The sequence below is a fragment of the Mytilus californianus genome, unplaced genomic scaffold, assembly GCF_021869535.1.
Source record: "Mytilus californianus isolate M0D057914Y unplaced genomic scaffold, xbMytCali1.0.p SCAF_1, whole genome shotgun sequence".
Lineage (NCBI taxonomy): Eukaryota > Metazoa > Mollusca > Bivalvia > Mytilida > Mytilidae > Mytilus > Mytilus californianus.
Window position 1 is genome coordinate 127,041,445 of NW_026262581.1, and position 27,403 is coordinate 127,068,847.

The window sequence follows — 27,403 nt, forward strand, 5'->3', positions numbered from 1 at the left end:
ACGTGTCTACTGATGCTGACACACACAAGGTACGCCTATGTTAGTTTAGAATGATTATTAGCACGTGCTTTTAATTCTTGAATATGTAAAGCACATTGAACTTTCTCACTCGTAATACTAAAACTTGATTGCAGCATATGTTTAACTATATACAAACATTTTGATTATCAAAAAATATTTTGCAACAAAACTTTGTACTTCAACATCATACTGCGGAATTATCTAGCTCAATTTATTACAATTACTATTGTGACATAATAATTACTGGAGATCACACCTTTTCGTTCCCTGACCCTACGTTGGCCACTACACATTAATATGCCAAGAGGAAAGAAAGTCCTGGAAGAGGAAAGAAAAGTTCGGCAGGAGGAAAAGGCGTCAAGAAAAGAAGGATGGATGATTCCCAGGAACCGACCATAGAACATAATGAGAGATCTGGTGATGAGGTGCAGACTACGGTGTGGATACTGGGATCCTCTATTCCCCATTGGGCTGGTGGGACAGCTGCTAGCCGTTCTGGTGGGAAAAACCTTAATTTGAAAAGGCTAGGAGTGGAGGTTCAATGGATAACTAAATCGGGAATGAAATGGAAAGATCTGGATTCGACCTTTGAAAATGAGATAACAAAGAGGCCAACCCAAAATTACATATTTTTTTATCTAGGTGCAAATGATTTTGTAGAATTAACGTCTAAAGAACTAATCGAGAACATCAGATCATGAAACAAGAAGATCAATACTTTGTAAGGTATCCATCGATAAAAGCCTCTGATTCAAATTTATTCAGACATGACGGAACACACTTGTTACATGTTGGAATTTGTATCTTTATGAATAACATCCAAGCAACACTTAAAACCTTCAAACTAAATATTGATAAGGTTTTCCCACTAGAACAGTGACCGTGGAGAATGTTTGGCGGTGAATATGGTCTTTATGAGCAACCCATTCATTTGGCGGTTCAGGGAGACAATAAACGGACGAAGAACTGTCCCCCTTTGGCACATACCTCTACCCTACCGGCTCTATGTTTGAGGGTATATAATTATTCCCTAGGATTCTCTCTTGCCATCGAGAGGAATCCCTTCCACTTCTGGTAACAAATATAAATAGAAGCGGATTCAGAAACGATGATCAACTTGCGACCAACGTCGACCGCTGATTATCGTTTACGAATCCAATAAATCTTATAAATTCACCAATACATGATTCGATATATTAACGTGGTTGTTATGTCGCTATTCGTTTTCATATTTCTATAATATAAGTCATTTTAAATATTGACTGACCCAAACATAAAAGTTGTGTAACCTACATGTAGGTTTACAGGTTTGTACGGAGTACAAAATAGCTAACCTACAATTCCCTCTGTTCGGTTTTCTTTGATCAATTGTTTACTGTTTCATTAATTTAGATTTAACATTAATTTAAGAAGTTAGTTTACATTTCGATACTTTATATACCACTTTAATATTAATGGAATAGTTGTATCCCTAATAAGTAAACTTTTCACATGTACCTGTCCTAAGTCAGAAGGAGCAAGTAATTAAGTGGTAGTCATTGATTACTGTCTGTCATATTTTCCGTTTATTTGTAAAAGCAAAAATCATGCAGGCTGTTGGTTCCTTAGTTTGAAGTGTTTAAAATTTTGTCATGTCGGGACCTTTTATATCTTACTATTTGGTATGAGTTTACTCATTTGGGAAAGCCGACCGGTGACAAACAGTTGCAGACTTTTTGTGCGTCTAAGTAGAGATATGCTTGAGCATTTTTGTTGTCCCCTTGGTACTTGATTTCGTAATAAACGGAGGTGTTTTGAATATTGTTTGACCACTAGGAATTACTTACTAAACACAATTAAACCCACCGACTTTCTAGGCCATTCTCTATAATTCTGATTTGGAAGATATATCTGGCATGTATAATTTCCTGCGTCAGTCTCTGTAACTGACCGTATGATCAGCTGGTATATTTCACGGTTGTTGTATTCGTATTTCATCACATCATATTTTTTTCTACCTCCCACAACAGAATCAGCTCGAACTGTTTCACTCGAGGAAATAGGCATAGGATTACTACTTGATGTGGTCTGTTTAATCCACTGTAACTTTAAAATAAAACCCGGTATACTTTTAAAATAATTTAAAATACATGTAGAAGCTGAATTATTTAAATATGAAACTTTATGTTCTATTTCAAGAGAAACTGTATATTTCTTATTTTGCCTTTCAGTGGAATTAAAATGAATATAACGATAATAATTCATTCGCCTAGTCATTGGATATAAATACCTATCAATGTCTATCATTTTCTAAATGAATCTTTTTAAAAAAGTTTGCTTGTATAAATAACACAAAGTTAATATCTGTTGAAAGTAAAAACGGTTTGGTCTATAAATATGATTAAACATTTTTAGCGTCATATTGGTGATGTTTGGACAGAGTGGAAAATTCGGAAAGTTTCTTCTCGGTTCTTCCACCTGAGATGGCAAATCTTGTAGCCCATGCAATCACAATTTGAAAACTACAAATTATAACGTGCTTTTTTTGACCCAAAGTTATCTGCAAACACCCTTGTTTGAAATCGAGAACCCAAAAAGTAAATAGATTAATACAATATTTTCCTTAATAACACAGATCATCAAATTAGCATGTACCTTCTGAAGTCACTGAACTTGAGAAAAATTGACATACGCTTCATTACTGTATCGTTCCGAATGGAAATAGTTTCCATCGGAACTAATAACAATGTTAGAAAGAGCATGGGTTTTAGATCACCCAAAAGTATATTTGCTCGGTCAAGAACTTATTAATGTAAAAGGATGTATTCCGAACATGTAATAATTTGCAATGTCATTGTAAAAATGCCAAATTTTAAGATGACATTTATTCATGACCGACTCGACTCATATTAGAATTGGAATGCACTTTGGGTAGAAATCTATTATTAAATGGATAGTTGTCTCTATAACAATCCCATCTCCATATTTTCTTTGCATAAGTAAAAGAAACGTCTTTTTGCATGGAACATACAGGTAATGGTAGTTTTTGTTGTATTCACTAGATATCATTCTTTTAATTTAAAAGACATGTGTTTTCAGCATTATATGTAATGGATTTGACAGTGTATTTTATATACCTGTGCTGGCGACTGCAAATTTATGACAGCACAATTAATATATGCTGTCTGGCCTTGTCTTTGCACTTCTGATAAAATATCATCTACTATTTCTGGTCCAAAAGCATTACCTGAAAAATTTGAAAAAAAGTACTCAACAGTAGGTACCTTTTTCACCTCCTAATATTTGTATTAAAGTACTTGCCTTCCGTTTTTCAAACCTGTATGATCAACTGTTCTTCCAATACCTTATCTGAACAAAATTTATGTAATACTAGCCAATGTACCACTGTGCTCAGATCAGCTTCAGATCAGCTTCAGAGTCGGTAACGACTGTAAAATTCGAGATGTATACGTATTCTAAAACGCAGATAACAGAGGATTATTATAAACCAAATGAGTTAAAGGTAGCACTGATACACTTTTCCAACATAAGCATAATAACTTGAATTCAAATATAACATTCAACACTAACTTATTTTGTAATAACATTAACAGTACCAATTGTATTGCACCACAAGCGCATTTCGAGAAAATATTTTGTTTAATCATACTCGAGGCCAAAATATTTCAAAAATAGAAAATCTAACATATGACGTTACTATTGTTAACTACTTTGACTCATCAATAGCAATAATTTGATGTATGGTTTGCATATCCAGTATTTTAAGCTTCGTGTATGTATGCAACAATGTACGGGGTAAAAGAAATGAACTTACAATATTTCCTACTGTATTTTCTTCAAACAACTGTTTACAATTCAATGAGTTTGGGTTGAACATTTAATTTTAGATGTATTAAAATTGACATATCGATGCTTAAGTGAATACTTTTATATTTTCAAGGAAACTTTTTATCAATATCAGGTTTACTTAAGAATTGAATGCTTCTTTTTGTAAATTCATTAGGGTGTAAAAGCGTTGACCGAAGTACATTTTGTGCACTTTAATGAGCGCACGGTCAACGCTTTTACAACCCGTATTATAATGAAACATACATTGGATGAAGAGTTGTCTCATTGGCACTCATACCAAATCTTCTTATATCTATGTAATGTAATTATAGTGTTATATATTCCTGTACATTTTCCATTTTGTACGTTAAACGGGGCTATCTATAGTTTCAGAAAAGCTACTTGTATGTTTTTTCAGTTGTTCAAGAAGTTTTTTATCCCTTAAAAACATAGATTTATTGAATATAGTTTGTCCAACATGAATCACTCACTGAAAACAATTAAATCCACTGTCTTTTGCGGCCATTCCTTATAATTCTGATTTGGGAGATAGATCTGACATGTATAATGTCCTGCGTCTGTCTCTGTAACCTACCGTATAATCAGCTGGTATGTTTTACGGTTGTTGTATTCGTATTTCATCACACCATATTTTTGTTTTCCTCCCACAACAGAATCAACTCAAACTGTTTCATCCTTGGAAATATGCATAGGAAAACCAGTTGGTTTGGTCATTTTAATCCATTGTAGCTGAAAAATATAATCCAATATAATGTAGGAAATGTTAAAAATACATGTAAAAGGTAATTTAAAAAAATTTCAAACGTTTAAAATATATCCGAAGACACACTTTGAAGATCTATTTTACCATTCAATGAAATGAAAGGTGCATATAACTATAATAATTCATTCGTCTATCCATTGGATTTAAAAGGTGTTGTGTCTTTTTTCTCTCTTACACAAACATAATTTTCAAACAGAAAGATATTTTTTTAACAGTTTTTTTACCAGTGTATCTTAATTGTTAGGCCTACAAGGAATTGCAATAAAAACATTTGTGAAACTATACAGTTATTGGTAATATAATATTGTGTTAAGAGCAATTGGAAATTGTAAGTCATCTATGAAACAAATTTTCTGAAACATCAACATACACATGTTCTCGTCAATAAAACTTTGGAAGGAATGACTTCAATTTACTACTTGGATCCCTTGGTTTGATAGCTTCATTGTAAGTAGTCGGGGTGTTGTCTCGTTGACACATTCACAATTTCCATTCTCAATTTTACCTTTTATATTCTTCATTACAAGTTCGTGTAAGAAGTCTGTTTTATATGAATAACGGAACAAGTCGGTAAAAATAGGCGCAAAGTTGGTTTCAAAAGGAATACCGAGTGTTTTCTTAAGGATGTACACCTCTGGGGAGCCAAAAATTTCTAGAATTAAACTTTTTTTCTTAACCTGATTTTTAGGTTTCTATGACTGTAAAAAAATAATTGGTGAAGAAAAAATTATATGGTGGTGCACTTCTTTTTTTGCTACGGCCCTTTGACAGTACCCAATTTTGATGATTTTTCATCAATTTTTACCTATTTTGGGGCTATTTTCGTGAAATCATATTTTGATGCTTTTTTGTGTCTAATTTACCATGCTGTCAATTTTGTAAATTTGTGATTTTTCTCTGTTTAAAGAACAAAATGCATATTATTTCAACTTCTTTGTTATAAATGATTGAAAAAATACTTATCTAAGAAATTTGAAAAGAAAAAAGTGATATGGGTTGTACATGTTTCTGGTAAAATCATTTCTTGTACCCCTCACCCATTTTCTCAAAATTTTGGCTAAAAAGACTGACTTGGTTGGTAATAAAATTTGAAAAATTGAATACTCAAAAACTATTCATTGTAAATACACAATTTTTTCACAGAGTTAAGTTTGATTATAACATTTTTTAAATTCATTGATATTTTCCACTTGTATCACATGTTTTGGAAATAATTCCAGATCGAGATTTCAACGAGACTGAAACGTCAGAAGAATACATCTTTAAGTCATGTTTACCAAACGTAACAAATATGTTGTCAATAAAAAATCATTCATTTTGATGATATAATTTAAGTGATTTATTGGGTCGAATCAGAGATAATTTTTTTAAAAATGAAAACTTATTCCATTATTAAGAAAGGAGTAGGTATCCGAAGAGATAAAATCGACCCTAATACTTTAATGTTTTTAAATCAAGCCAAAACGTTTCAAATATCACATGAAAGCAGTTGTGACTTACGATTACATTTGCAATACAGAATAAATTTTGTTTGGCACCTCACATTATCATTTTCGAAGTTTTGACCCTTTATTTATGTATTATTTGTGTTGTTACGTCATTGTTGGTGTCACATTTCCATGATTTATTACAGTTTAAGCATAATTTACTTTGACCGCCATCGATAATCCAGAACATTTTTGAGTCTAGGAGTACATTATTAAAGTCATATGATACTTTAAATGAAAAGAAAAGTTGATTATGTTTTATCTTCTTTAATGGCTTAGTTTTACTATACAACAAGTGTACGTGGACTTTCTTCTTATCAAAAATTTATATTCAGAATTTACATTCAGAAAAGAACTGCTATTGAATAACTGTCGTCTCGTACTCTAATTTGCCGAATGTTTTCCGTATGCAGTGACCTTAACTACGAGGCATCTCGTTAGAACTTCTGCCACTGCACAACGCAAGTGCGCAGGAAAAAACACGAAGAGAGATTGTAAATAACATGCACTGGAAGGTAAATAGTAACAATAGATTCTCAAAGAACAAAGTCAATACACTAAGTCATTTAACACCTGTTTATGGAAAAGTTTAATTAACAAATGGGAACAAATAGTTTTTTTTTAAACATTGCTCTATCAATTTACTAGCACCTATTTTTCACGTGGTCCGCGATTCGCAATAAATGCAAAAATCGTGCATAGACGACTAAGTAATTGCATGCACTGTTTCAATTATTTCCTTAACATTTAAATTACAAGGAACTCGTTCAATATGACTTAAACATTGACATATTTTTGAGCAGAACATTTTGATCGTAGGTTGCGATCAGATTTTTCCTAAAGTTTTTGTGTCAGAAAAAAGCACATACTCATTGAATGGCGACCATATCTTCAAATAATTTTGATCCTAGTTTGTACTTTTATGAAGAGATATGTTTTACCGAGCATTTACGTTTTTCAAAAAGGTCCATGTAAAAACCAGATTGTGGCTTTTTTGATATTTCATTGTAAATCTAAGGCCACAATTTGCCAAAAGTGAAGCTTTGTCCTTTGTATCTACGATGTCAATTGTTTATGAACAAATTGAGACTGATTTTTTTTTTCAATCTGTCTTAAAGTTTAAAATTGGGAATCTTATTTCAAGATGGAAGAGACTTATATTGTATGTTCTGTAGAATGTTATATCAATTGCCATTGAAAGTTGTAGTTATAGTAGTTTTTGATGATTAAAATCAGGATCATTCTTTTGGAAACTGAAAAGAGATGTATCTTTTAGCATTACATATTCTACCTGTGCTGGAGACTGTAAATTTATGACCGTACAATTCAGATATGCTGTCTGGCCCTGTTTTGGTACTTCTGGTATCGGATCATCTACTATTTCTGGTCGACCCACAGCATGAGCTAAACAATTGTAAAGAGCAGATTTAAATGGTAGGTACTTTCGTCATCTGATGATATTTTTCATTAAAATGTTTGTCTTTTGATTATTGAAACTGTATAAGTAACTGCTCTTTCAATACCTGTCTAAAAAAAATTTATGTAACACTATCATATGATTTCAAATTCAAAGTAACATTAACAGTACCAATTTTACTGCACCAGAGGTGCATTTTGACAGTAAATGTCTTACTGTTGATACCTGGAGACTTAAATATTGTAAAAATCAAAACTTCAAAAAGCTGAAATTAAGAAAAAAAAAAAAAAAAAAAAAAAAGCCAAAAGACAAAGATTGATCAAAAGACCAAAAGTTAAACCAAATCCCAAACAACCAGAATGATAGGTTGCGGTTAAAGCATGTAAATTCTGATAAGAAACTTCTTCAAACATATTTACTGTACCACTTGCATGATTGCTAATTACATAAAGGTCAAAGAATTTACCAAAGACTATTTAGCCTCTATAAGGCATTTATCATTACGTCTAAATAAACTCATCATAGATACCAGGATTGAAATTTTGTATTTGCGCCAGACGCGCGTTTCGTCTACAAAAGACTCATCAGTGACGCTCGAATAAAAAAACTTAAAAAGACCAAAACTAAAAAGATGCAAAACATGTTACAATCAGGTAAACTTTAAAAGAATGAACCCCATTACTTTAAAGCAGTTCTCGTTTCGTGTAATCCATGCATCACATGCCATGCATATCCAAACTTAGTTAAAATGTATCGATAAAGAGTATGAAACAATAGGAAAATTTTCAGCTAAAATGTGAGTACAGATTCTGATATAATAAGTTATAAGACTGCAAAAACATGTCTCGCACTAATTAAAACACAAACCGTAAAGCGGATTTTTTTCTGACGTTTTAATATTGGACGAATCTTAATTCCCAATTTTAAAATATTATTGTGGATACTGAAATACTGTCAAATATTTACAAAAGCGTCTCAAATATATTTGTCTCCTGATGTTTTAGCTAGCGGAAGTTCTTCTTCAAAATAATCAAATTACGAGCGAATATCTTTATTGTCCTTCAATCAAACACCCGCAAAAAAAACCCGCTATACGGTAGTATTGGTAAATCCATTCGTGATGGAGATGACTGTCAACATGTGTATGAGTCGATTTTAGTTAATATTTCTCACAACCCTTCCTTTTATCTGCTGTGTGCATTGTTTTTGTTCGTCTGTATCATTATTTCATTTTTCTGAATTAAACAAAATTACCTGATGTTATGAATATGATGCCGAACACACACACGAATCCTTGCAATAAATCGGACATGGTCAGCCTGTAACATAGAAAGTTGAATATTTGAAAAAACAATGTTCCAATCCCTCCTACTGCACGGATACTATGCTATGGATTTTTCCGTTCCCTAGAAAACGATCGGTCAAATAAAGTCTCTCTAAGTTATTTTTGATGAAAAATAAAGATTCTTCTTCTTCATCGAACGAATTTTTTCACTTCAGAAATTTATTTCTAGCACAAGGAATTCTTTTATTTATTAGATTTAATCTATTAAATATCTAAATATTGTGTTACTTATGTTTTATGTTAATCATTTAATTAAATATCTAAATATTGTGTCACTTATGTTTTATGATAATTATTTGAACTTATCTTAAAGAAAGATCTCATAATAGATAAAAAAAATGAAAATACAAACAAATGTAAACTCTTGTCTTTTCTGCTTGTGGAAATGAAAAATTCAACTGTATAGGCATTCGTATATGTATTTTATATGTTATGTGTATTTTCCATTTAACAAGTACTGGATGTAGAATAATTTATTGAAATAATATGGTAGACAGTTTTGGCAAGAAATACACAAAATAACTCAATTTTCAAATGAAATATCAGCGCTGGCAAGTAGTTCTATCTTCCCATCCGGTGCTATGTAATTGATTCAATTTAGAATTTTCTGCAACAAAAAAAAAAAAAAAACGGTAATAGAAAATTTCAGCGAAATTAAAAATATACAAAACTTTAACCCTATTTTTCTAGACAACAACCACGATTACATATGTCTATTTTTGTGATTTCTATAAAATAAAATTGAGAATGAAAATGGGGAATGTGTCAAAGAGACAAAAACCCGACCATAGAGCAGACAACAGCCGAAGGCCACAATGGGTCTTCAATGCAGCGAGAAACTCCCGCACCCGGAGGCGTCCTTCAGCTACAAATATGTATACTAGTTCAGTGATAATGGACGTCATACTAAACTCCAAATTATACACAAGAATCTAAAATTAAAAATGATACAAGACTAACAAAGGCCAGAGGCTCCTGACTTGGGACAGGCGCAAAAATGCGGCGGGGTTAAACATGTTTTTTGAGATCTCAACCCTCCCCCTATACCTCTAGCCAATGTAGAAAAAACAAACGTACAACAGTACGCACAGTAAAACTCAGTTTAAGAGAAGTCCGAGTCCGATGTCAGATTAGGAAACAAAAGAAAATAAACAAAATGACAATAATACATAAATAACGACAGACTACTAGCAGTTACTGACATGCCAGCTTCAGACCTCAATTAAACTGATTGAAGGATTATGTCTACATCATATGAATATCAGGCACATTCACTCCTGTTAGGGGTTTAGTATTATACCATCATGAAATATATGAGAAGAACATAACCCGTGTCATGCCAACAACTGGTTTTAGAATAGATATGTTTAATTCCGATGCAAAGACCCTATAAGTGAATCAATATTTAAGCCAAAATATGCAATCTTTAATGACATGACAACAGTGTCGTAACTATATCCCTTCTTAATAAGTCTGTTTAAAGGTTTTGTTAGCTTTTGAGGTGAATACTGACATTTTTGGGCTTTGTAAAGAATATTACCATAAAAGATTGGATGTGAAATACCCGAACGTATAAGATGTCTGCATGTTGAGTTATATTTACGAATGATGTCCTTATACCGATGATAAAATTTAGTAAATGTTTTGACTAGTTTATGATATCGAAAACCCTGGTGTAATAATTTTTCAGTGATACATAAATTTCTCTCGCTAAAAACTTATACGTTGTTACATACACGAGCGAATTGTACAAGTTCAGATATATAAACACCATAAGATGGTGACAAGGGAACGTCACCATCTAAAAATGGATAATTAACGATAGGAAATTAAAAATCATCTCTTTTATCATAAATTTTTGTATTAAGCTTCCCGTTAATGATATAGATATTAAGATCGAGGAAAGGACAGTGGTCATTGTTAGTATTAGCATTATGTTGAGTAAGTTCAACAGGATAAATTTCTTTAGTATACATACTGAAGTCGTCATTATTGAGAGCCAATATATCATCCAAATATCTAAAAGTATTGTTAAATTTTTGTATCAGATGTTGTTTCGATGGGTCTTTGCTGATTTTAGTCATAAATTGTAACTCATAACAATATAAAAACAGGTCCGCAATAAGTGGTGCATAGTTAGTCCCTATTGGAATTCCGATAACTTGACGATATACGAAATCTCCAAAGCGAACAAAAATGTTATCAAGTAAAAATTCAAGGGCAGATATAGTATCAAAGCATGTCCAATTGACATAGCTCTTTTGTTTGTTGCTCCTAAGAAATGACCTAAAAGAGTTTGAACATATGTTTTCGCATTCCGACTTTTTAAATGCCCATTTAATTAGCTGTGTGAATTTTTTCTTAATAAGAATATGAGGCAAAGTGGTATATAGGGTAGAAAAATCAAAACTTTGAACAGATTCAAAATCACCAAAATCCCATCTTGGTCACCACATATTTATAAATAACAAAAATGTCATTATAGTGTTAAACTGCATCCTCAGTTCTTAAACATTAAACATTATGTCAATTCTCTGTAAATTTACTGTTTATAAAATGCAAAAATTATCCGAAGCACTATTTGTTTTCTCCCCCCAGGCATAGAAAAACTAAGTCGTAAGAATTTTAAGTTTTCAATGCTTTTTAATTTCGTTCTTAAAGTGGACTTTCAATGGTTATGATATCGATCTGATGCATCAAGCCCGTTGAAACTGATTGTTTGTTTTAATGTTGTGTTGTTACACCGCTATCTCAATGATGTTATTGGTTAATGAAGGCCTATTGTAACATGTAGCTTTTTTGTCGTTGTCCTTGATATGGCATTGAAATATGAAGTTATATTTAGTGAAAGTATTTTTAAAGAACTTTTATTTTAATATCCAATAGTAATTTTCCTCTTTAGATAAACAGACATTACATGTTTAATGTCAACTTTTGATTTTTCGCCGGACATTTGAACAAGAAATTTGCTATTTAACTAGTTATCATGTTGTGTTTTGTATTTTGTGATTTGTCTTTTGGTCTTTTTCCTTTTATTTTACCATGGTATTGTCTGTTTATTTTCGGCTTATGAGTTTGAATGACCCTTTGGTTACTTTTGCCTCTCTTTTATCAGATATTTAAATTAACTTATATCTTCGTCATTTAACTTTGCTGGATAGTTATCTCATTGGCAATCATACCACTTCTCCTCATCTTTATATTTATTCTTTCCAGCAAGTAACTTACAAAGTTGGAAACAGCAATAGAAAAGTGTTTCCCTTGATGCATCGTAAACAAATATTTAATGATAATTTTTGTATACAAAATTTCAATACATATTTGGTAACGTATTGAAATTTGCAACAAGCATTTTTGCTGTAATGGTAAAAAAATGTAATTTTGAATTTCAAGTAGCTTGAGTGTAGTAAAATATTTTGGATTAAACTGACTTTTTCAAATTTGTAAAAAATAACCGTTGTAAAACTGATTCCTAATGAAATATTGAACTACAATTACGGACTTGATTATAATCATTTACTAATTGTGTTTACTTATTTTGCTAATAAAATACAAGTGGTTAATACTACGCATAAATGATGAAAATTCAATAATTCTTTGTAAAAGAGAGAAAAAAAAACGGGTATGTTTAGGTGCCCGTTTTAACAGAGTATTTTTTGTCAGTTCTATTAAATATAATTAAGAACGTAGCTGAATCACGAATCATACCTTTAGTTATTCAGCGATTATTTCTGTTAATATCCTTTTGTGTGTTACCTTAACCTCATTGGTTGATATCTTTGGCGGAAGTACATGGGATACATCCTCATTCTTTCAATATCCAAGCTGTGGGATGGTCGTGCTCCACGTGTTGTCGGCAAAGTAATTATATTCTTTAACTTTTACTTACATTTGCCTTGGTGGCAATATAGCCTTGGTGGCTTTAAGACCTTGGTAGTCATTTATATATGCCTTGGTGGCAATAGACCTAGGTGGTCATTTATATTTGCCTTGGTGGCAATAGACCTAGGTGGTCATTTTTATAATTGTTTACATTTGCCTTGGTGGCAACATTAAAAAGAAAATACTAGCCTTGGTGGCTTTAAGACCTTGGTGGTCATTTATATTCGCCTTGGTGGCTTCTTAATAGGTGGTCATTTTTGAAATTGGTGGTGAAATGTTTTGGGATTTAGACCTTGTCATGGGTAGATATTATTAACCCAGGTGATCATATATTTGTTATGCCGTTTGTCGGTTATACGCCGGGCAAAGTGCTATAGCGTTAAAATATTTTATGTATAATTGGAGTTTGTTAATATATTTTATGTATAATAAGATTTTGTTAGAAAAGAATATTAAGATTGAGAAAGGGAAAGCATTAAGTGTGAAATTACATGTCATTTGGTATTAGTTTTGTTGGCTGGAGTGATGTGTATTGAATTAAAAGGTGTCTTCGTCGAGGTCCGCGTTCAGCGGTCTGTTTGAATGTACATAGAATATGAATAGAATGTTTTAGTTTTCAGATCATGGGTGTTACTGACAAGCTGATGTCTGAAGGAGAAGCAATATGACATTCTACGATAATTCATGTCAATGAGGATCATCCTTAAAGGACAGGATTTTTCTGATCAGAATCTGGTGAGTACAAATTGCATGTTTACGTAATGATTTGATTTCAGGAAATATAATAATAAAAAAAAGAAATGTGTAAATATAGATATAACACTAAATTATATTTGTCTGTATTGAAGAGAAAGGCAGAAGATGCCAGTAAGGCGCGATACTTGAATTTAAAAAAAAAAACATGTGATGGAACAGCTTTATGTTAAATGAACCTATTTGAAAGTAATTCTAAAAATTTGCCCCTAATTTTGAGATGTTTACTAGTGGATTTGTATATAATTTCATTGATGTGTTTAAAGATGTCACAAAAATCTGTTTGACTTGGAAGATTAATTGTTGCAATATTTTTGTTTTGTTTTGTCTACTAAATATAATGTTGAATGATTTTGTATACCAATGTATACTAAAATTTTATGTATAGTGAAATTTTTAAATTCAAATTTCTTTGTCTACAGTTCGAGGGACACTGATTCCCTAGTGGTTTTCCACGTGGATTGTAGGCGAAGGGATTTTTCCTTTTCGAAGTGTGACTAATGCTGTACAAGTACAAATAAACAAATTGTTATTGGTTAATATAGTTTTAGCAGAGTTGAGAAGAATCAAGTGGAAATACAATTGTCAATGTTCCTGATTGGGAAGGAAAGAGTGAGTTTGATCCAACAACAGTAAAGTAAGCGACAAGCCAGCATAGTTGACACTTGAAGGTGAAGTCCCTTTGCTTACAACAAGCTTTCATCATGCTGAAGATGTGATACAAATGATGTTCATTTTGATATGAGTTCATTGCCTTAACGAGACTTCATAAATTTGTATGTGGTCGAATTCATGAGAACTTATTGAATTGTGAAACTATTTATAAAGAAATGTGTACACGTATCTAGAAATGGTTAGTTGCATTGTAAAGAAATAAAAGAATAATATTTAATAAAAGTGTTGAAGACATTTTTGTTTTGAGTTTTGGGAATACTATTCCTTAAGGGAAAGCCTTGCTAGTGGTGTTATTTGAGATTGGCATGCAAATATGCTGTATGGACAACAGAGTTTTCTATGCCCATAACTAAACATGAACTGGATGCAAGATTATATCAATCACTGAGGATATGGGTATAACCTAATTGGTTGATATCTTTGGCGGAAGTACATGGGATACATCCTCATTCTTTCAATATCCAAGTGGTTGGTTTAAGGGCTATATTTAGTCAGGCAATACATACTGACTGTTTGGGTTGATGAGATCCTTGATATGTTCCCCCCTCTCCCACCCATTAGTACCAAAATGTGGATAGGTTTTTCATATTTAGATTTTGATATTGGTATTACATGTATGCATTTTAGGTTGATGAGCAAGAGACAACATTAGAAAACACAAGAATTACTATGTGATCAAATGTTGACGGAACACACCTTCACTTTAGCGTTTGATGAGGCGATGTTCACAGGAAAGGTCAATGAGGGCAAGTGGATTGTATATTTGTGCTCGCTATTTCATTACAATGGTAAAAATAAAATTATAGATCTCAGATGACAATATTGTTGATTATCATGCGTCATATTTTATCTCCAGACTAGTTATGTTGTGAACAACTCGGAGCTATATCCAGTGAGCTGTTGTGCATTGCATTGTGCATAGTAGTCCACATTTTGGAACGTATAGATATTATCTTGTATTCGGTTCTCTCCTCTAGAGTTTTCTATGCCCATAACTAAACATGAACTGGATGCAAGATTATATCAATCACTGAGGATATGGGTATTACCATAAAGGACAATTTTATAATGCCACTTTTATGAGCACAAACGTTTACACTGGCATAAATCACAAATAATAAGACTTTGCACCTACTTAAGTGAATAAGTGGAAAACACATTATGAATCATTTAAAACGTACATCCGGGTTTCTGTAACAGTTTTTGTTTTATCTTATTTGATAGTTGTTTTAAACCCCGTTTCGAACATGCAGCGTTACACAAAATCTTGCAGTTGCGTAAATTGCTGTTTTGTGAATTGATGTTGCCATACAGTTTATATGTGAAAACAAGCACGATATAAGATTAATCAAGTCTGAAAACTGGTTTTGTCGTATTGACAAACGGTTCTTTAACCAAGGGATGTGAAAAAGAGCTATGGACTCAAAGTGTTTGCCTGTCCGTTAATGGGCTTTACATAAAGATCCATCATCTTTTACATTCATTTTTTGCCCCTCAAAATTTTTTTATTTGTTTTCTTAAAATATAAAACAATGCTCCACCATAAATTCTATTCATAGTAACAATGTTATTTCCTTTTGGAACTTTTGCTGAACAAAACTTCATACCATAAGGAAGATACAGGTCATGATTAGAAAAATGTGAAATGCCTTTGACAACTGAAAAAAGAAGTTATAAACAAGTAAAAGATAGTTGGTTAAATATAATACATGCTGTGGAATTTACTGATATTTATATGTTATACTGATCGGTCATTTATTCGTTTTATTCTGTTATGTACCTTTTAATGATCCTCTCGATAGACAACATATTTTTACATAATTTCTCTCCTGTAAAATCTAGTTTAACCCGATGATCTAATGTTTTGGGATATTTAATAAAAAAAAAAGTATAACAAAAATACCATACTCCAAGTTAAATTCAAAGAGGGGAAAGTCAATAAAAACTGACAAAATCAAACGCGAGACTTTATCAACCAAATGGACGAAGGAAATACAACCGTCATATATCTGACAAGTAGAGAGGCCAGTTTATTGTATTTACGTCCGCCATTTTGTTTTTCCGGTCGCGATATTTTTCAAAATATACACATTTGAAACGGGTTGTTTTGTCGGATTTTTGCCACCATCAAGAATAAAAAGTTAACCTTAATATAAGAAAAATATAAAGTTTATCAAAAAGAATAACTTTATATAATATTTTAAAATGAAGTCGAACGTAATATTTGATCAATCGCGACGCATTTCCAATGAAAACGTTGCCGGCGGCACGGTTTTTTCCAGAGGATTACCCACTTCAAACAGAAATAGAAATATGTTCCTGACGTCAGAAATTTATAAAATTACTATCCAATGAAAAAGGAGATTCCCATTTCTCTCACCTGCGCAGTGAAGATTTATTTCCGGTTACTGCGTCCTTGACTTTCACGTTTGAAATCTTCAAAGAATATAAACAACCAGATAAGTAATTCGAACCGAAATTTCACGTCAATAATCGTTTACCTTGACACTTTTTCTATTAAAACACCCCAATTTGGTAGCAATTAATAATCAGGAACATATTTCTTTTTTAAGATTAAGCGATCAAACCAAAACGCAAGTGGAAGTAAGAAAATGAACGTCGTCGTCAATATGAAAACTGACTCGAGTGACTGTAACGTCAGTACACAGAACGGTAAGTTTAGCAAATCATATATTGTTTTTGTTAAATATTCGAACTAACTTGGTTTTTTATTTGTTTTAAAAATATTTGGCATTTTTCTATTTGTTTTAAGCGAACAAAAGTCATTAGACATTACTATATAATTTAGTTGAAAAAAAATAAGTGCCCCCTTTTTAAACAATCATATTTTAGAAAGAAATGATCATACAAGATTTGATATCCTTATAACCTGGATACCTAATCTGCAGTTGACTCCTGGCAAGTTTTCTTTCAATTTGGTTAGTTCATATGAAACATTTGTATTGCTTATTATTAATAATAAACTGATAATGCTTTGTTCCTTCACAGTAAGTGATATAAAACAAGTTTTGTTTCTTTATTTAAAATAACGTGTTTAATCTTTTAATGACATGAAGTAATTGAATAAGGAGCGTAATCATGATAAATTAGGCTATTGCTTTTCTATTTTTCATTCTTGGCACTTGTTATGTTTCAGCGAATTAAATCACTTACCCAAATCTGTTTACTATTTATGGTCAGATCATATGTTTACGTAGGTCATATAAATTCGTACTATGCTTGCTTTTTCAGTGGAAATTGTGATGTCACAATGCATTCTTAATCACCCGAAAACCCATGAGACAAGGATGAGAGTTTGCGACATTTCAACATACAATTTGGGACACTTGAACTATGACGTTAAACAACAGTCACTTTTTGTATCACCAATCTTCCATTTACTTGCTACAGTTAGCATCAAATGAGCCTTTATTTTTTATTGTCATTCGTCAAATCTCATTTTGTAGCTACCGTTAGCATCAAATGGAGTTAAATATTTATCGTTAAGGTTATTCGAACAAATATTTTACTGTCATTTGTCATGTGGGATACCCAATTACTACCCGCTTTAAAGGTGTCTGACTTTTCTCTTTTGATGTAATTTCACGGGAACGTGTGGAATATTCAATAAAGTCAGACATATAGATATCAAATTTATTCTTTACAATGGATTATATTTCTGTGTTTCAGGACTGGGAATGTTTCAGGAATATTTGTCGGAGTCCAACATATCTGGTGAAATATTGCAGGGTTTACTTACTAATGAGACATATGCCGGTTAGTAAAATACTTATTTATGTACTGATTAAAAATATTACATCATGCAAATTGAAAAAAAAAAAAAAACATTTTATTGATATAAGAAGATGTGGTATGAGTGCCATTGAGACAACTCTCCATCCAAGTCAAAATTTATAAAAGTAAACCATAATAGGTCAAAGTACAGTCTTCAACACGGAGCCTTGGCTCACACCGAACAGTAAGCTATAAAGGGCCCCAAAAATTACAACTTATCAGTTGAATATGTTGATAACGCTTAAAAGGACTTGTAAAGTGAAAATGAATTGAAAGTAATTCATTGAAAAATAACATTCATATTAATGACAAATAATATGTTATAAGAGCTATTTCCTTGTGGTTCCTTTTGTTTTCTTTTTCAGTACAAACCTTTCTTCCATATGCTGGTCATAGGATTTTAGATGTGTCAAAGAAGATTTTATTGCTGGACGATATGTGCGGGTCACAGATAAATCAATGCCTTAACCTTTGGTAAATTAAATATATGACATTCCCTTTTTTTAGTGAAATGCTAGTTATTTCACAAAAGAGGGAGAGTCAGATTCGGTTATGTACACCATTTATAATTTTTGGGATATTTTTTTTAATTTTAGATGATTGGGCCATTACCAAATTTCAAGAACCTGTTTGGAGGCAATATTTTTTTTGGGATACTGTTCTGAAGACAATTGAAGATTCACAGTCATTAACATTTAAAGACAATGTGCCTATAGTTTTAAGTAATTTAGGGTATAACGATGTAAAGATTTCTCCATTTGTAAGGAAAATAAGAAATAGGGTTACGGTAATTGTTAAAAAAAATAATAAGCTACTTGGTAAAGAGTTTGCACTTAATCTGAAAAGTGAACTAAATAATTTAGGTCCTTTCTGTAATGAAGTAGGGATAACTCTTCAATGGTTAGAAAATCCCTGTAAAATTCCAATTAAAAGTGAACAAATTAAGAAAGGGCTTATTTTAGAGTTAAGGAAGGCAAAGGTCAGGTTTGGATTTACTGTAAAAAAATGTTCACAATGGGTTTTTTATTTGTGTAGTTTAGATGTGGCCCCAAATATGGGTGCACTCCAAAATCAGTGGGAGTCTATATATAAGAGACAGCTTTCACAACATAAATTGAGTAACGAAAGGAAAAGGCAATATCTTAACACGCTGTATTTGGCACCTGAAAGGAAATTTCTTCAAAATAAGGCAAAGCAAACAAATTCACCAAAAAATGTTGGTTCTGAAAATAAATATATCAATGAAAATGAGAATAGAGAACAAAAAATAGTCACAGACATGAGAAAAAAACTTGCTAAATCAAGAACAGAGAGATTACAATATAATGTTAATATTTACAAACTTAAACAGGAGAATTTAAGATTAAAGAAAAAACATTATGTTTGTGAAAAAAAATTATCTGAGTTGTCTGTACGTAACGTTAACAAACGCATAAAGCGTAAACAAAAGAAAATTGTTGGCCTTCAAAAGGAGAATAATAAAATGAAAAAAGAAATCTTGTTAACAAAATTGAGAGCTGATGAAATAAGGAAAAAATACAAAGTTCAGTCTGCTTTAATGAGATATTATAAATCTTTGAAATTTAAAAAAATACAAAATACAAATAACTTGAATGAGACTACTGATTTAAAAGAAACAATTCAGAGTAGTAAGGAAAGAATTGAATATTTAGAAAATGAAAATATGAATTTACAGGAGGAAATTAATGAATTTAAAATGTCTTTTGAATTAAACCAAATAGTTCAGACTTTCCATAATGGAAAATATAATGATTCAGTTAGAGAGGTTTATGCTGCATTACTAAGTTTAAATGTTGGTGTTAACAATGTAGAAAAGGTCGTTAGGACAGTTTTAGAAAAGTTAGGGGGTTTGAAAGTAGAAAGGTTACCAAAACGGACCTTTTCAGAAATAATGCTTGTTGAAGCTAAAGCTCTTGCTCAAATGCAAGCAGCTGAGGCAATGCTTACCAGTGATTTCAATACATTGCATACTGATGGCACGAAAAGAGGGGGTCATGAATTTGGTGGTGTTCAGGTTGGAACCTCTTCTGGTCAGTTCAGTTTAGGAATAAATGAAATGGTTCGTGGAGATGCCGAAAGTTTTAAATCTTTAATAGATTCTGTATTAACAGACATGTCAAAAATTCTTGAAAAAAATTCAGATTCTAAATGTAAAGAAGGTAGGTCAAAACTTATTTTATCAATTAAAAACATGATGACTGATCGCCATATTGTAAATCAGTCATTAAAATCATTATTAGAAAAAATGAAAATAGAGTGTTTACCATGTGATGATGATACTGATATGGATTTAATTAAAAAGATGTCAGCTATAAATGGATTTAAATGTAACCTGCATGTACTTGTAAATTTTGCTACTCAGGCTGAGTCTGGTTTGAAATTATGGGAACAAAATATTTTAGAATCGGATGATTGTAGTAGTTATTTTAGTCCTAGTTCTTGTGATTTTATCAGAGCTTCTACAAAGCTGTGTGTGCCGGGTGCAGATGAAAAATCTGGTTATGGTTTACTTTTTAAAACATTTTTAAACCAGTTGGAACCTCCTGTTGATTTGCAACTAACCACTTTTCATGGGCATAGAATTAATTTACTGTTTTCAATGGGTGCAAGTGTTTTTCACCATAGAAATCATATTAAATTATTTATTGAGAATAATTTTAATAAAGAGGACCGAAATAGATTACTTTGTGCTGTTTATAACTATGTAAACAATCCTGTTTATTTAGCAGGTTGTAGAGCTTTAGGTATTGTAGATAAGCTTCTTACTGGTCCTTTATGGAGAATTATAGAAAATGTTGAGCATATTTTAGATTTAAATGATACTTGGTTGGTTTTCAAAAATACTATTGAACTCCTTTCAAAGGATGCTTCAGAGCTTATTGAAGGGAAAATTTTTTATCCAGAATTTACAAAAAAAGATGAAGTTTTTAATAGTTTATTTATTGATAATGATCCTGATGAAGAATTAAACCTCTTAACCATTGAGGCTCTTCATATTATTTTGATAAATTTTTTGATTATAATAGAAAGACAGCTTTCTGACTGTCTACCTGGTGGTATTTTTAACGAAAACACAGAAGGTGTACATAAAGATTTGCGTGTTGAATCAAGAACTGTATCAACAACAAATATAGTTTCTGAGAGAGATTTTGCTAATCTGGATCGCTTGAGGCGTGAAAAGCCTAACGCTAACACCATCGCATTAGAAGGCATAATTTTATTTTCAAATAATAAAACATTAAAATGGTTAGACAGCATGAGTGTAGAAAAAAAAGCGGAGGTATTTAAAATAGCAAGGGAGAAAACTCCAGAAATTATAAAACAATTTAGGAAAAGAAAAGAGGAAATTAAAAAAAGTCATATGCTTTTATTAAAGCAAAGAAAAGAAGAAAAAGAGAGAAAAGCTTTGAAAAAGCAGGATGAAGTTAAAACTTTGACAATGGAAATTCAAAAATATGGAGGGTTGTGGTTAAATTTGAAAGATTTAAATCTAAACTTGAAAAAATGTAATAGAAGTGAAGATAAATCAGAAGCTGTTAAAACACAAATTAAATTTCACAAAAAGGTTTTAAAAACAAACACTGATGATAAAACATTGCTTCAGTTTTCTGCAAATAATATACAGTTTAATTTTGAAGAACTTTTATCTCATTTAAAGATTTTAATTAAATTTTCAAGAAATTCAAAAGAGATGGAGAATGAAGAAGATTTTTCAAATAATGAAACTTTTATAATAAAATCTGCAAGTGATAGATTAATTTTTATGGAAAAACAAAGGGAGATAATTTTAGAAAAAATCTGTCTTATAAAAAATAAGAAAAGGAAAGATGTAATTGAATCTCAAGAACCTGTTACAAAAAAGGCACGAGGAAAGGATAGTTCAGTTATAAATTCTGTAATTTCGTGTAATAATACTAATATTACTACTTATGATATTGATTCCAGCAGTGACTATGTTTTACCAAACTTAAATTTTCAGTGTGGACAATATGTTGCAGTGGCTTATGCAGATACATGGTATCCTGGACAAATTTTATGTATTAATGATAATTTTTTAGATATTAAATTTTTACATCATTCTAAAAAAACAAAAAATCTTTTCAAATGGCCTGAAATTAATGATAGACAAAAGGTTGAAAACATTTTTGTTTTTTTTCTTAGATGTTGGTGTATTACCAAAAGATGTTAGTGGAAGGTCTTGGTATGTTACCAATTTTGAAGAAGTTTCAGAGGAGTACAAAAAATATGCAGAAACATACTTCAGTTGAAATCCAACTATTAATACTTCATTGTTTTATTTTTTGTAGGTCATTCAATTATTTATTTACATGTTGTTTTGAATATATATTGGAACCAGTTTAGTTTAGAATATAATTTTCTACTCTTGTTTAGCATATTAATTTTGCATGTAAAAAATAATGGTGATGGAAATAAGTGATTCATCTCGGAACTGGCTACAACCTGGACAACATTGTATAGTTAAATGTATCGATTATATTCTTATTCATTAAATGATAGGGAAAAAAATATGTTTTAGGCACCTAAAATTTTTGTATGTTTCAGGCACCAAAAAATTTGGAATAATGTTTCAGGAACTAAATAATTAAACTTTCTTTAGATTCAAGGGTCGTTCAGTTGAGGAATGATTCACTCAATTGTTGCTTGTGTTTATAAGAGGTGATGGGAAAAACTAAATGCATGTTTATTAAGTTAACATTTATGTATGTCTTGGATGGAGAGTTATCTAACTGTCAATCAATCTGCATCTTCTGAATTTCTTGTTAATAAAATCTTAAGCAAGTATTATGAATTTGTTTTGATTTAAGCCATCCTCTTTTGAGAATTGAATATAAACAGATGAATATTCCTGAAAAATCATTTATCAGTGTATACATGGACATAGCCCTTGGAAATCTCGCACTGTTTTGGTTCAGCATACAGGATGTTACTAGATATTAAATGGAAAGATCCACATTAAGAATTGAAATTTGGTATTTGCTGTATCTTTGGTTAGATTTAGTTTAAATAAGTGCAGGATACTGGTTATTCAAACAGCAGGTCAAAGGTACGATTTTAAAATTTGGTATTTGCTTTATCTTTACTTAGATTTAGTTTGAATGTAGCATTTAGTATGCCTTTTAGCTAGGCCAATCAGAATATCTATTAGTATAGGACTGTTACCTTGTGAATCAGCATTTAAAAAATCATCTATTGAAACTTAGTACCACACCACATCAAAACAACATGCTCTCTTTGAAGATTACGCACAGTTTTTATGCAACTTTACATTTTCAAAAAAATCAGTGAAGCTCTTTATTGATAGCAGAAATGAAATATGCATCATTAGCAATGAAAAGATGGATTAAAGACCATTATTTTGGTACGAAGATTTTCAAAATCGGTCAAGAAATGAGCGAGTTATGTAGGAAAACATGTTTTTTTCTGGTAAAAATTGACAAAATGTCGGCCATCTTGATTCAAAATGGCCGCCATTTCCCCGGTCAAACATCTATATTTATCATCATCATGCCTATTGACTTTTCACAATGTTGAATTTCAAATTTCATCCCAATACATTGCACAGTTTTAGAGATATGATAATTTTGGTCTGTTTTCTATTCAATAAAAGCTGCTCTATGTCTTAGTTTATCGGTGCCATTTAGATTTTTCAGGAAAAATTATAGCGACTACATGTTGAGAGACCATGAACTCTTTGATTTTTCCATTTTATCACACAAAGTTCTCATAATTCAACAAATCAGGCAAGGTTCTACAGTTAGTATAGTGTAAATCTATACATTAATTTGTAATTTCACAGAGAAATATGGTTCAACTTGGCTGTTCGGGCATTTTGTGCCATGCCAGAATGGAGGAATCTAGGCTGTTGGATGCTGAAAAAAATCGATTAAAAACATATGTAAATGAGTATTATTGAATTTCTGTGAAGAATAGAGTGTATTCTGATAGAAAATGGTGTTTAAAGGCAAAGTACTAACTACTTGCCACAAAATATGCCTATTAAAATTGAAATATACTTGATTTTATTGGCGGCCATCTTGGAGAAAAAAGGGGGGCCGAATATCAACTTTGAATCGATCATAACTTTGTAACCGTACATTGGATTTTTAAAAACAAGGGCTTAAAATGCTCGTCTTGACAAGATCTTTACAAATAAGTCAATTATACACTATATTTTCATGTAATTATATAGGCCTGGCCTCTCTATGACAAGGTACAGGCATTTTCCGAAGACATTTAAAAGTTAAATTTGGTTTTATAGTTTTGCTAGTTAAACCTTCCACTTATATGATAATTGTTTATAGTTCTGTTATATTGACAAAATTGGGTAAGCAACCCACAGACACAACCTTTTCAAGATCGACCTTTATGTCTTCAGGTTCTTCGCTAGACAGTTGCATAAGAAATTTGCAAAACAACTGTATAATTTATTATCCGATATTCAAATTATCTTATATCTTTGTAATTTAACTTTGCCGGATAATTGTCTCATTGGTATTCATAACATATCTCCCCATGTTTATATTTAGACTTTCCAACAAGTTACTGAAAGGATGAGAAACAACAATAGAAAATTATGTCCTTTGATTTATCGTAATCAAGTATTTAATGCTAATAAATTCGGACCTGGGCATTCCTGTTGGAGACAAATCCAGAAAAACGCTTCGGACGCATGATATAGTGTTAGTTTTTTTTAAAGCACTGGGTCGATACCGCTGCTGGTGGACTATCAGTCCCCGAGGGTATCAGCAGCCTAGTAGTCAGTACTTCGATACTGATATAATTGATAACAAATCTTAATTTTTAATTGTCCGTTTATCAGTTTTGAAATTATAAAGAAACTAAGGTTTCAACTGGTTTCAACAAGGTTGACCTTAGATGGATTTGGCTATTATGTTTAGGTACTTTTTAGTCATAAATTTCTTCAACTGTTTGGGTTCTTATACATCCTTGGCTTTCAAATAGTCGGCTTGAGCGTTCCTGATGAAGGTAAATCCAGAACAGCGCTTCGGACGCTTGAAGTTTATGTAATATTGTTTTTTTCTAATGTATTGAAATTTGCAACGAAATGATTTTTGCTGTAATGGTACAAAAACAGTTTTAAATATCAAGTAGCTTGAGTTTAGGTAATGTGTTTTGGATTAAACTGACTTGCTCAAATTTTCAAAAATAATAGTTGTAAAACACATTCCTAATGAAATATTGAACTACAATTACATACTTCACTCTAATTATTTACTTATTGCGTTATCAGTTTTTCTAATAAAACGAAAGTGCGGTGTAATACTACGTACACATTCTGAAATGTGTAGGTGCCCGGTTTTTTTTTTTTTTTTATATAATTCTTTTTTTGTATTTCTTCATCTCATACAATAATTATATGCATTTTTTTCTAATATATGTTTAATAATTATGACCTGTCAGTGTCAGCGCTAATATTATATTAACATCCTCCCTCCTCCCCCCCCCCCCCCCCCAAAAAAAAAAAAACATAACAAAAAAAACCAAAAAAAACATTAACTTATATTAATATATGATTAAATTGATATTAATAGATTATTATTGATGCAGCATATTTGTACATGTACTCATAAAAAAAACATATAGTGACATATTTTGCTGTTTTCTCTACAAATGTAGAAGAAAAATACATTATTTTTTACATAAGTTTATATTTCTATCAAAGACTGGAAATCATATAAAAAAATAATATCTTAACTCCAATTATCATAACATAGTAACATATATTTAAGTCTTACATACATATATATAATATCTATAGGATGCACACTAACCACTGTCCAATTGTGATGTGCATCCAGTTGTATTACACATTTATTTTACAGTTAAGTATGAGTTATCTTTCTTGTATCATAAAATTAATTGTTGAAATGGTTTCCATTTTTTATATTTTTTCATCTATTGCAGTAGAACTGTGAAAGGTGGAAGATAATTTTTCAATAATGTTATAATTCTTCAATTCCTTAAGTGCAATCTTAACACAAGGTAACAGTGAGCTCAATCTACAATAATCAATATAGTACTTCATGAGAACAATGAAAAAATTTCCAGAGATATCTATAATATCTGATCCCAAGAGGATGTTTTGTTTTGATATCAGAAGCTCATAATTGAAATCTGATTGTAACATATAAACTAGTTGAAGCCAAAAACTTTTGACAATGTAACATTCCCAAAAAATATGTTCTATTGTCTCTTTTGTTTCATTGCAAAAACTACATAGGTGTGTTTCTTTAAGTTTACACTTATATAGCAGATCATTTGTGCTTAAAATTCTGTGCAGAATTTTGTATTGAAAAATGATCAGTTTATTACTTAAAGTACACTTGAAAGTGCCCGTTTTAACAGAGTATTATTTTGGTCAGTTTATATAATTATAATAAAGAACATTGCTGATTCATTAAATGATCATACCTTTGGTTATTCAGTGTTTATTTCTGTATACAATCCTTTGTGTAGTAGTCTTTACCAGATAGGACAATTTTATAATGCCAATGTTACGAGCATAAACTTTTACGCTGACATAGCCCAACAAACTAGATAAACGTAATAAGACTTGGCACATGATTGAGTGAATAGGTGGAAAACACATTTTTTTATTTACAAGTATGAATCATTTAAAACGGATAAATTTAATTTACAAGTACATCCGGGTTTCCGTATTATTGCGAAACAGTCTTTTACCTTATTTGATGAAAATCGTTTTACTTTTACATAAAATCTTTCAGAAGCGTAAAATGCACTTTTCTGAATTGATGTTGCCATACATTTTGTATGTGAAAAAGAGCAGTAAATGGTTAAAAGATGAATCAAGTCTCAAACTGTTTTTTTCGTGTTGACAAATGTTTCTTTTATCAGTGGATGCGTAAACCATCAATGGACTTAAAGTGTGTTTGCCCGCACGTTGAAAACTTTAACCTTGAGTTTGAGTGTCCCTCTGGTATCTTTCTTTTTCTTTTTTAGCCATGGCGTTGTCAGTTTATTTTCGACTTATGAGTTTGAATGTCCCTCTGGTATCATTCACCTCTCTTTTACATAATGTTTGTCATCTTTTGCATTAATTTTTTTTTCTTACAAAATATCAATTTGTTATCTTTAAATATAAAGCAATGCTTCACCATAAAGTAAATAAATAGTAACAATGTTATTTTCGTTTGGAACTTTAACTGAACAAAACGTTCAAACTATATTCCATAAGGAAGTTACAGGTTAGTTTGGGTGTCACCTGGTCAGGATTAGAAAAATCTAAACTGAAATGCCATTGACAACTGAAAAAATAAAATATCGATAATTTAGAAATAATTTGTTAAATATAAAACATTTTCGTGCCAGTTGTGTTATTTACTGATATTTCT

At 31.3% G+C, this 27,403-nt stretch overlaps 1 long non-coding RNA gene and 1 pseudogene across 1 annotated transcript; one reads left to right on the forward strand and one right to left on the reverse strand.

Moving 5' to 3' along the window:
• The window catches only part of LOC127733760 (lachesin-like), a 34,631-nt pseudogene extending 8,021 nt beyond the window's left edge, over positions 1–26,610 (reverse strand).
• LOC127733805 (uncharacterized) lies at positions 12,631–14,354 on the forward strand. The gene is made up of 3 exons (XR_007997165.1): positions 12,631–12,743; positions 13,378–13,499; positions 14,063–14,354. It is a non-coding gene; the product is annotated as an uncharacterized LOC127733805 (long non-coding RNA).
• Positions 26,611–27,403: the final 793 nt, after the last annotated feature.